Source organism: Sceloporus occidentalis, unplaced genomic scaffold (assembly GCF_023333645.1).
Source record: "Sceloporus occidentalis isolate IW3139 unplaced genomic scaffold, rSceOcc1.0.p SCAF_30, whole genome shotgun sequence".
NCBI classification, from domain to species: domain Eukaryota; kingdom Metazoa; phylum Chordata; class Lepidosauria; order Squamata; family Phrynosomatidae; genus Sceloporus; species Sceloporus occidentalis.
In genome coordinates this window covers 1,190,411-1,200,405 of record NW_028317010.1, presented here as the reverse complement: position 1 = coordinate 1,200,405, position 9,995 = coordinate 1,190,411, and positions in this window count along the sequence as shown.

Genomic DNA, 9,995 nt, shown 5'->3' with positions numbered 1-9,995 from the left:
TGTAAGTGCCTGTCAGCAACGGAGGTTCACAAAACACCAGGGAGTCGGTAGAGAGGCAGAGCGGTGTATGGGAGGGGGAGGAGGCAAAGTGGTGTATGGGAGGGGGGAGGAGGCAAAGTGGTGTATGGGAGGGGGAGGAGGCAAAGTGGTGTATGGGAGGGGGAGGAGGCAGAGTGGTGTATGGGAGGGGGAGGAGGCAGAGTGGTGTATGGGAGGGGGGAGGAGGCAGAGTGGTGTATGGGAGGGGGAGGAGGCAGAGTGGTGTATGGGAGGGTGAATTTCAGGTTAGCAGAGTGGTGTATGGGGGTGTAATGAATTTCAGGGAGGCAGAATGGCATATCTGGGGGAGTTAGAGTGGTGTATAGGGGGGGTAGAGTGGTGTATGGGGGGTATAATGAATTTCAGAGTGGCATATCTGGGGGAGGCAGAGTGGTGAATCAGGGAGTATAATGAATTTCAGGGTGGTGCAGGGCATTTATGGGGGGGGGCGGAGTGGCATATCAGGGTGCACAATGGCATATAGGGAGGTATAAGGCATAAATGGGGGCGAGTGGCATATTGGAAGTTATAAGGCATATAGGGGGTATAAGGCATATCGATATTAGGCATATCAGGGGGCATAAGACATATCTGGGGGTAAAAGGTATATCAGGGGGCTCAGTTGCATATCACTGGCATATAAGGAGTATAAGGCATATCAGGGGCACCGTGGAATCTTCTCATAGTTTTTATTAAATATGAAAAATAGTTAACATATGAATTAATATTTACTAATAACTTTGTATTAAAACCTAGTTTGAGAAACACTGTTTGGGTTCTTGTAGCTTTTATTATTATGTCAGTAAAATTAGAAGGTGAATAGAGAGAGAGAGGCCATTACAATAAAGAGATGAAAGTGTAAATTGTACGTTGTACGCCCAACTAATCGATTATTAAAATAATCGTTAGTTGCAGCCCTAGTCTGGACAGTTTGCAGAAGAGCTTAGTTTGGTTCAATGAGGCTGGCAGGGTCAGAGTGTACGGAGAAGTACTGGTCCTTCAAACATTTTAATAAATACTATAAGATAAACATAACTTTTGGAGTAACAAGAGCCTTAGTGAATCCACCTCAAACACTGGCATTGAGCGCCTATCATTCTTTGTTGTCCAGTATTAAATTGAGGGATTGGCATCCTGTAAACCATTATAATGTTTCACACATTTTGTTCCTGCAAAATGGTCAGTTTACATGAGGCAGTCTCAACATCTGGAAACACTTCTGGAGAGCCAAAAGCCCTCCTGAATGGCCTTGAATGCTAATCCTGTGAGGCCCTGAAACATCAGTTACAACAGTTGTCATAGAAACAGCTGTGCAATACAACATAACACTGGGAGCTTGATTGGGCAGGTAATTTATCTGGCCATAACAACTAATTTGCTTTAACACCCTGCTTGTCTGTGTATTTGCACACACAACATAATTTAGTGCAGAGCACACTGTGGATATAGTATTCTTTTTTTTAAAGAAATAGACTACAAATATACATTCCGCAGCTAATACTGGTACATTTTTTTTTCTGGAAATGTATTAGAAATGTTTTATTTAACCCTTGGAGTACCAGCTATATACAGAGTATGTGGCTGGCCCACTAAGGCTAGAGTGTCAGCTATATACCATATATGTAGCGGCACTGTAGGGGACCTTCTAGATCAACGGTTCTCAACCTGTGGGTCGCGACCCCTTTGGGGGTCGAACGACCCTTTCACAGGGGTCGCCTTAGACCATCGGAAAACACATATTTCACAATATAATATAATATATTATAATATAATTACATAATTTTATGGTTGGGGGTAACCACAACATGAGGAACTGTATTAAAGGGTCGCGGCATTAGGAAGGTTGAGAACCACTGGTGTAGATCACATAGAAGACTTTTATGTAGTACAGGGGCGACTGCCAGTGGCTCTTGAACCTCTGTTTCTTCTTTAAGAGGAAAGTACATTCAAGACTTCCATTAAAGAGGAAAGCCATACAGTTACTTTCAAATGTGCTAATAAATGAAGATAAAAATATAGGTACCCCTATATTGCTGCTGCATACCAGGGCGCAATATGTAGTGTGCAGGGGGGGGGGATTTAAAGTGCGAACGTGCTGCCAGTTTATCTATGTTTTTACAACATCCCAATCCCTGCTACCATGCAAGGATCATTGATGACGAGGCCACAGGTGTCCCTACCTAAACCCATCTGCCCAAATGTATTTTCTAACTAGAGCTTGTGTCCACTGCAAAATTAGGGACTTAAACTCCTTCCAATACCTTGCAGTCTACTTGCGTGTACAAGGATATCTATTGCATACATTTATTAAGGGACTGAGGGCTTTTTTAGAAAATTGTTTTACTTACATTACTTATACTATTTGGTTTGGCGGTCATGGGGATTTAACAGGGGAAAAATGCATTCTTTGTTTTATTTTTTGGCTATTTTTAGCAATATATCAGGTAATAGCTAGTTTAGACTAATCCGTTTATCCTATCTGTGAATAGTGTAACTAATGCTCAAAGAAAAACAAATTACCGTATATATGGTTTCCCCTAGTTAAGTGTAAGTGGTGTCTGGGATTGTCACCTAAATTTAACTATAGCAAAAAAAAGATTGTGCCCTGACACCAGGCCCTCAAGGGGTTAAAGTAGAATCCACATAGTATAAAAGCTGCCAGCGTTAGTTATGTATAAATAACAAGTTATCCAGCAATATTTTGGTACCAGGACACAATTGCCCAATACTGTAAATACCCTATTCTATGCCAACATTCTTTATTCAACCTCTTATTCTCAAACTCAGAAAGGGTGCTATACTTTATTAACATTTGTATAGCAGAAAAAAATGGGCAGACTAGAAGGGTTGAAATATTCTTGTCATCAATTTGTGTTTCTATGGTTCTAAGACTCAAGAAGACATTGACAACGTTTAAAATAAAGTATGTAAATTAAAATATTATGACAGATTTTTAATACAAATAAAATAACTGAATGAATCATGAGAAAGTTCAAAGCAGATAATTACTTCACAAACATAATTACATTTATTACATTTCCTTTAGCATCAAGCCTTTTAACTTATCTTCAAATAAAAAAATAACCAAAATGTGAAATAACTGTGCCAGAGCCCTAAACCTGGAATTATGTCAAATAAGTAAACCCTAAAGAGTCACCTTTCTAAAGGCCAAACATCTTTGTATAAACCAAGTGCAGAAGCAAAAACAAGAAGTTTGACCCGTAACTTATCTCTCTCAGGAAGCACTCCTTCTTTCAAACAGATCAAACTACTACACAACCAGTGCAAAGTTAAGTGACAACACATTTCATGGCATTGCTGAGCTTCTAATGGCACTAATTTCAGGCCATGCATCAGGTAGGTGCGGCCCACACAGTGCACCCAAGCCAGATTCCAATCCTATCCCTATCCTACTAAGCAATATACACTCACTGGCCACTTTATTAGGTACACCTGTTCAATTGCCTGTTAACACAAATAGCTAATCAGCCAATCACATGGCAGCAACTAAATGCATTTAAGGATGTAGACGTAGTCAACACAACTTTCTGAAGTTCAAACCAAGAATCAGAATGGGGAAGAAAGGGGATTTAAGTGACTTTGAACGTGGCATGATTTTTGGTGCCAGGCAGGCTGCTGTGAGTAGTTCAGAAACTGCTGATCTACTGGGATCCTACTTGTGCGCGATGCGCGTAGGCAACCTCGCTGCCGCCACTTCCACCGGTGCTTTTCCGTCATAGAAGCCCTGGCAGAAGTGCCGGCAGCGGAGGTTGTCTGCATGCATCGCACAGACGTCCAGTGGCTGGCCCTGCTAGACCCCTGGGAGTCTGGGAGTGCATTGGTAAGTCTGGGGGGAGGTGGCATATCTAGGGAGCAGAGTGGCATATCAGAGGGACATAAAACATATCTGGGGCAGATTGGCATTTCTAGGGGGCAGAGTGGCATTTCTAGGGGGCATAAAGCATATCTGGGGGGCAGAAGGGCATATCTATAAGTAAGGTGCATTATGAATTAAGGGGGGAACCTTAAAATGGCTATAGGTTTACTCTTTGTATACAACATATGCTGACTAATTGCATAATAGATACCAAAAATGTTAAAATACATGTATTCCTGTGTATTAGGTAAATTACTGTTTTACCATTCCACTGTGTATTATTTCTTTAAAAATATTTTTTTTATTTAAAATAGCACCGAACTTTTAGGGTGTGGCCTATATTCGATATTACACTATTCTTACTTGAATTAATCCCCCCCCTGATTTTTAGTCTTTCTTACTAATGTGATGACATTTCATCAGGTTTGTCTGCCTTGGAAAAATTGAGAGAGTTTGACCTGAACTGGCACTTTGGACCATGCTCAGGTAAGTAATCTCAGAATTATATTTTTTCATAGCCGTGTGTTCCATAAATGTATAGCGGGCTAGCATTATATACAGACATATTATTGTGCAAAAGTATGTCACATGTATACATATATATAAAATTTACATGTGTCTCAGGTATAACCAGACTGGAGAGGTGGCAGAGGGCACAGGAACTCAAGCTTTCACCGCCTGAAACTATTAGGCAAATACTCCTGAATCACCCATCTGATCCTGCCTATCAATACAGGTATATAATGTTTTGATGTTTTGTACATAATGGTTGACATATACAGCACACAGCAATAACTGATCTTGATTATATGAAGTAGAGACCCTGTCACACAACTTTTGTAGGCAGGGATGGGTGATAATCAGGAATGATTAGTCTGCCAGAAGAAATTATGGCAGATTATTACTAGGTAATGTAATTTATCTTCTCACTGTTTTACAGTTTGTGGCATGCATATAACCTTTAAGAATGGACAATGACATCATCAGGACTTCACTGCTCTAAGATATATCACAGACATCTATTTTGCTCTAGAAGTTTTTTGTTTCTTTGTTTTTTTTTACATATCCAAAAGAGACCAGTAAATCTTTAACTACCAGCGCCAAGTGCTAACCCAAAAACTTGGACACTGCAGGCAGACAGGCGAAACCATAAAATTGGCGCATTATGGCTACTTGGATGCAAGGCCGCAAGACCTAGCTTTTGAATTACCCATCATCTTCAGGCTGTATAACAAACAATAATCCATCAGGATTTCATGGCTCCAGGACACAACCCAAGACATCCATTTTGCTCTGCATTACAAGGATACTGGTATTCCTTGCCAGGAGCTCAGAAGAATAAGCAATATGACATTAGTATGGCTGAATGGAAATGTCGTGATAATGGTTTGTCTATTATACTGGATATTTATTGCAAGTCTATACTTTGACTTCAAAGACCGAACATAGAACCGGCTGGAAATAAGAGGTCACTATTTTACCCTTTGTTTTAAGTTAGCTCCAGGATACACCAGGGTTAGTGTTTCAGTTGCTGTTAAAACTACAAAATGTCACAACCCTCAGCTAGCTAGTGCTTATCCACCTTGACCCCAAGTGTAACAAGAAATACTAACCTACAAACAGATGTTGCAAGCAAAAATATTGGTGTGGGACAAGTGATAGAGGGAATTTGCAAGGAAAATACATGCACATGTATGAATTTTCTGTTTTGATATTACCCCAGCAGCATCAAAGAGCTGTTTAACAAAGCTCAGAGTGAAATTATGCTCTTAAATAGTATTTAAGTACTAGGTGTGCACTGATTTCCTGCCAGGGTTGAATACCTTATGTAAAATTACCTGTTCTAACTGCTCTATGTTAGTTGTTATATCAGAGTTTGTTTATTAGTTGTTTTTTGGGTTTTTTTTTTAGCAAAATGTTTATTTCTAGATTTTAAGCTTGTTTGAACAGGTAAAAATTAGTGGAAAAGGGATAACATTACATTACATTTATTTATAAAGCGCTGGCAGATTCCGCAGCGCTGTTACAGTAAGTAGAAGGTTATATGGATAAGGTGCTAAAGTAAATTAATTGTGCATAATTACATAACTACTGCTCACTTAACCAAGTAAAATACTACTTTTTACAAAGAAAACCATACAAAAAAATAAAAAAGTGACATATATCAAAAAAGTTATTTGCTTCTAATTGCTTGAAGATCTTATACATTTGTAGTTGTACCTGGGAAATATAAACAAAAAAATTAAAATAAACAAAAATAATATAGTGCTGTCTCTCATAAAGCACAAATATAAAATAATTAATGCACTCACAATTTTAAGAGCAATGCACAGCTCTATAAATAAGGATTATTTTATATTGGTCTGCTGACTCTAAAAGACACAATGTAGCTTGACTCCAATTACATCAAAGGACAGAAAATAAAAGTTTTTTCTTCTGTAAGTAACGAAAACAACAAATTGTGTGTCAAGTTTAAAAAATTGACATTTAATAGCCAACCAAGGCTTAATTACGGTTTCGCAAATGTAACAATCCAACAGAATCCTTTTAAATATAGGCACTCCCCTCCAGGCTTCCTTCCGTCTTGAAACGCTGAATCCTATTTTACAGCAGCAGTTTCTTCTGAGCAGGAGCAGAGCAGGAACACGCGTAAAATAACCAACAAGAACAAAAAAAGATGAGGTTGCCTCCCAGTGCACGCCCTCTATCTCCTACAGATGGGCAGGGGAAGAGTTTCAATTGGAGACTATAAAAGAATGATACAGAAGAAAGGGGGTGTGCACTTGAAAAAGCCCTGGGAGGCAAAAAGCACCTGACATGCCTTCAGACTCTTCCATTACCATTGTTTGAACAGGGCCTTCTTCATCAGTTTATATATATACAGTGGCAGGAAAAGTACCAGCATTTAGGTATACATTTGTCTCAAACTACAATGTGATCTAAGATACAATAATGAACAAACACAATCTGTCTGAACTAATAACACACAAATTATTGTATTCTTTATGTCCATATTGAATACATCATTCAATCATTCACGGTGTGAGTTTGAAAAAGTATGTAAACCCATAGGCTATCCATTTCAACAAAAGCTAATTGGAGTCAGGAGTTAGCAAACCTGTAGTCCAATCAGTGTTTTATTGATACTTTAAAATTAAAATCACTCAAACATTTTTGTTTGCCATTCTTAAGAAGCATCTGATGTTAACCATGCCAAATAAAAATGAAATCTCAGAAAACCTACAATCAAGAAGTATCGACCGTTTCTGTGTTCGGTCCGGGCGAATATTAGTGTTAGGGCTGAAACAACTAATCGATAAAATCAATAATAATGCATAATGAAAATCGTCAACGAAATTCATTATTGATTAGTTGAATCGATTTTATCAACTGTAAGATGAGGGTTTTGTTCAGAGCAAATGATAATAATACTAAGATCCAGATCCCCCGCACCGCTGCAGGGGACCTTGATCCTCCTCTCTGACAGCCGGCAGGCATCTGTGCGATGCACGCAGACATCCTCCGCTTCTGCCCTCCACTTCTGCCAGGGCTTCTATGACTGAGTGCCGGCATCACATGACTTACCGGTGCTCCATCGTAGAAGCACCGGCGTAAGTGGAGGACAGAAGCGGTGGTTGTCTGCGCACATGGCAGACGCCCACCAGCTGCCAGGGAGGAGGATCCAGGTCCCCTTCAGCGCTGCGGAGGATACACCTGTCTGACAGCCGGTGGGTGGCTGCGCGCAGAAAACCTCCGCTACTGCCCTTCACGTCCGCTGGGGCTTCTATGATGGAGCACCGGAAAGTCATGTGATGCCGGCACTCAGTACATGTACGGGCTTTGTCATTAAGGGGTTCAAATATAGCTTTTATTATTATGTCAGTAAAATAAGAAGGGAATTAGGGAAATGTGATTGTGATAGAGATAAAAGGGTTGATGACACGTTAATGTAAATTTTAAGTTTTTTATTCAGATGTTTGTTCTTTAACTCCTGATGCAGAAACTAGGCCTGGCGAGGTTCCAAGAGTTAAAGGTCTGTGCATGCGACTAGATTGATTGCCGGCAGGGGCCTCCTTTGGCATCAACCAATAAAGGGCAGCTGTTCTTCATTGATTGATGCCAGAGGAGCTTCCTGCTGGTCGCTGGCACAGACCTTTAACTCCTTACGCAATCCTACATATTCCCGCTGCTGTTAACCCCTGCAATGCTGCGTAGACAAGGTAGGCTAGAGAAGGAACGGTCCAGGGAAATTAGTTAGGATATTAACGAAGAAGAACATGAAGATTCTTCACGTTGTGTATTTGTGTATGTTTTGCCGCCACCATGTTCGTTTCTTCTGTATTCGGGCTTAACAACGAAAACGCACCCTTCATGTTCGTTTTCATGTTTGCCCAAATACGAATGCTCAAGTCTAGTATTAACATAATGCCAAGGAGGAAAGACATCAGCAATGATCTTAGAGAAGCAATTGTTGCTGTCCATCAATCTGGGAAGGATACCAGTCTTCCCAGGAGTGGACATCCTGGCAAAGTCACCACAAGGTCAGACCGTACAATGCTCAGAGAAATTAAAAAAAACCCAAGAGACTCTACAGGTCTCAGTTAGCACCACATTTGGTGAAAACCAAACACAGCATATCAGCACAAACATATATCCCATGATATGCCTTTTAATCCCCTATATGCAGAGTGGCATATAGGGGTATAAGGCATTTCTGGAGGCAGAGTGGCATATAGCGTGTTAAAAGGCATATCATGGGGCAGAGTGGCATATAAGAGGGTAAAAGGCATATCAGGGAGGCGGATTGGCATATAGGGGGGTATAATGCATTTCTGGGGGCAGAGTGGCAAGCCTGGGGGCAGATGTGCATAACTGGGGGGGGGCAGGTTGGCAAATAAAAGGAAATAAAAACAAAAAAATATATTAATATTCAGATTTTGGGGGGGTTATCTTATAATCGAGCAAATACGGTATTATGACATTACTGTCCATTTAATCAACTGTTAAAAGGCACCTTTTATGACCATAAATAATTCATATTAGAACTCAACCCCACAAGATAAGGGGGTTTTAATAAAAGCCAAAAAGCTCAGGCTTTAATATCTTGTTAATGCTAACCTATATCAATGTATACATTACTGTATTTTATGCTTTACTTTAAAATACTTTTTTCCAATGGCAATTCCCCATTAAAGGGAACTACTTTTTTACGTATTGGTGTGCATTCTGAGTGTGTTTTGAAGGGAGAGCTCATGTCTTCTTGTAGGAGAAGCTCACTTATGTTGGTCTTTCACGATGTATAGTGAGTTAAATATTCAGCACTACTATGTATTGTGTGATTTAATGAGTGCACATACTAACAGACAGAAACAAAAGCATTTTACAAAGCTGCAAAATTTCTTGAATAATGCCTGAACCATGGTGGTGTTACATTTGGTGTTATTTGCAGTTTGACCTTATGTCCTTAATGACACTTGTCTTTTCTCTGCACTCAGTATTACTCGGTTCATGGACCTGACTCTTTAAGGAGCTGTTTGATGTGATTAGCAGTGGATTGACAAAGAAAGACATTCAGAGACAGTGGGTAGAGCATTGGATGGTAGTGGAGGTCTAAGAAATGATGATGATATTTGGATAGCATTTTTATGTGGTTAGGAGCAGAAAAAGAAGAAACAGGAACAAACGCAGAGGGAAGGGCAAAACTGATATATTTGCCACATTTTAATGTAAAGTCTTAGTACATTTAGTATATGTATCGGTTACATGTCTCTTAAATTATTCAATGCATGTTTAGAAATATTCTCTGGCATTTCTCTGCTGCATTGCACATTCCATCATATTATGGTAAATGCTACATCACTGCTCCTCTTTATATACTTTATTATTATAGAGTGCATATAATTAAAAAGGAAAACAATGCATTTTGTTTAAAATACAAAAAAATATGTCTGCCAGAATTTTGGGTCCCCTCTGCAGCGGCATGGCATTCTCCGGGTTTATTGTGGAGAAAAGAATGCAGAATAAAAACTTACAAAAATAAAATATGCGTCTCTCTTTGAATAAACTGTACTGTTTTTGT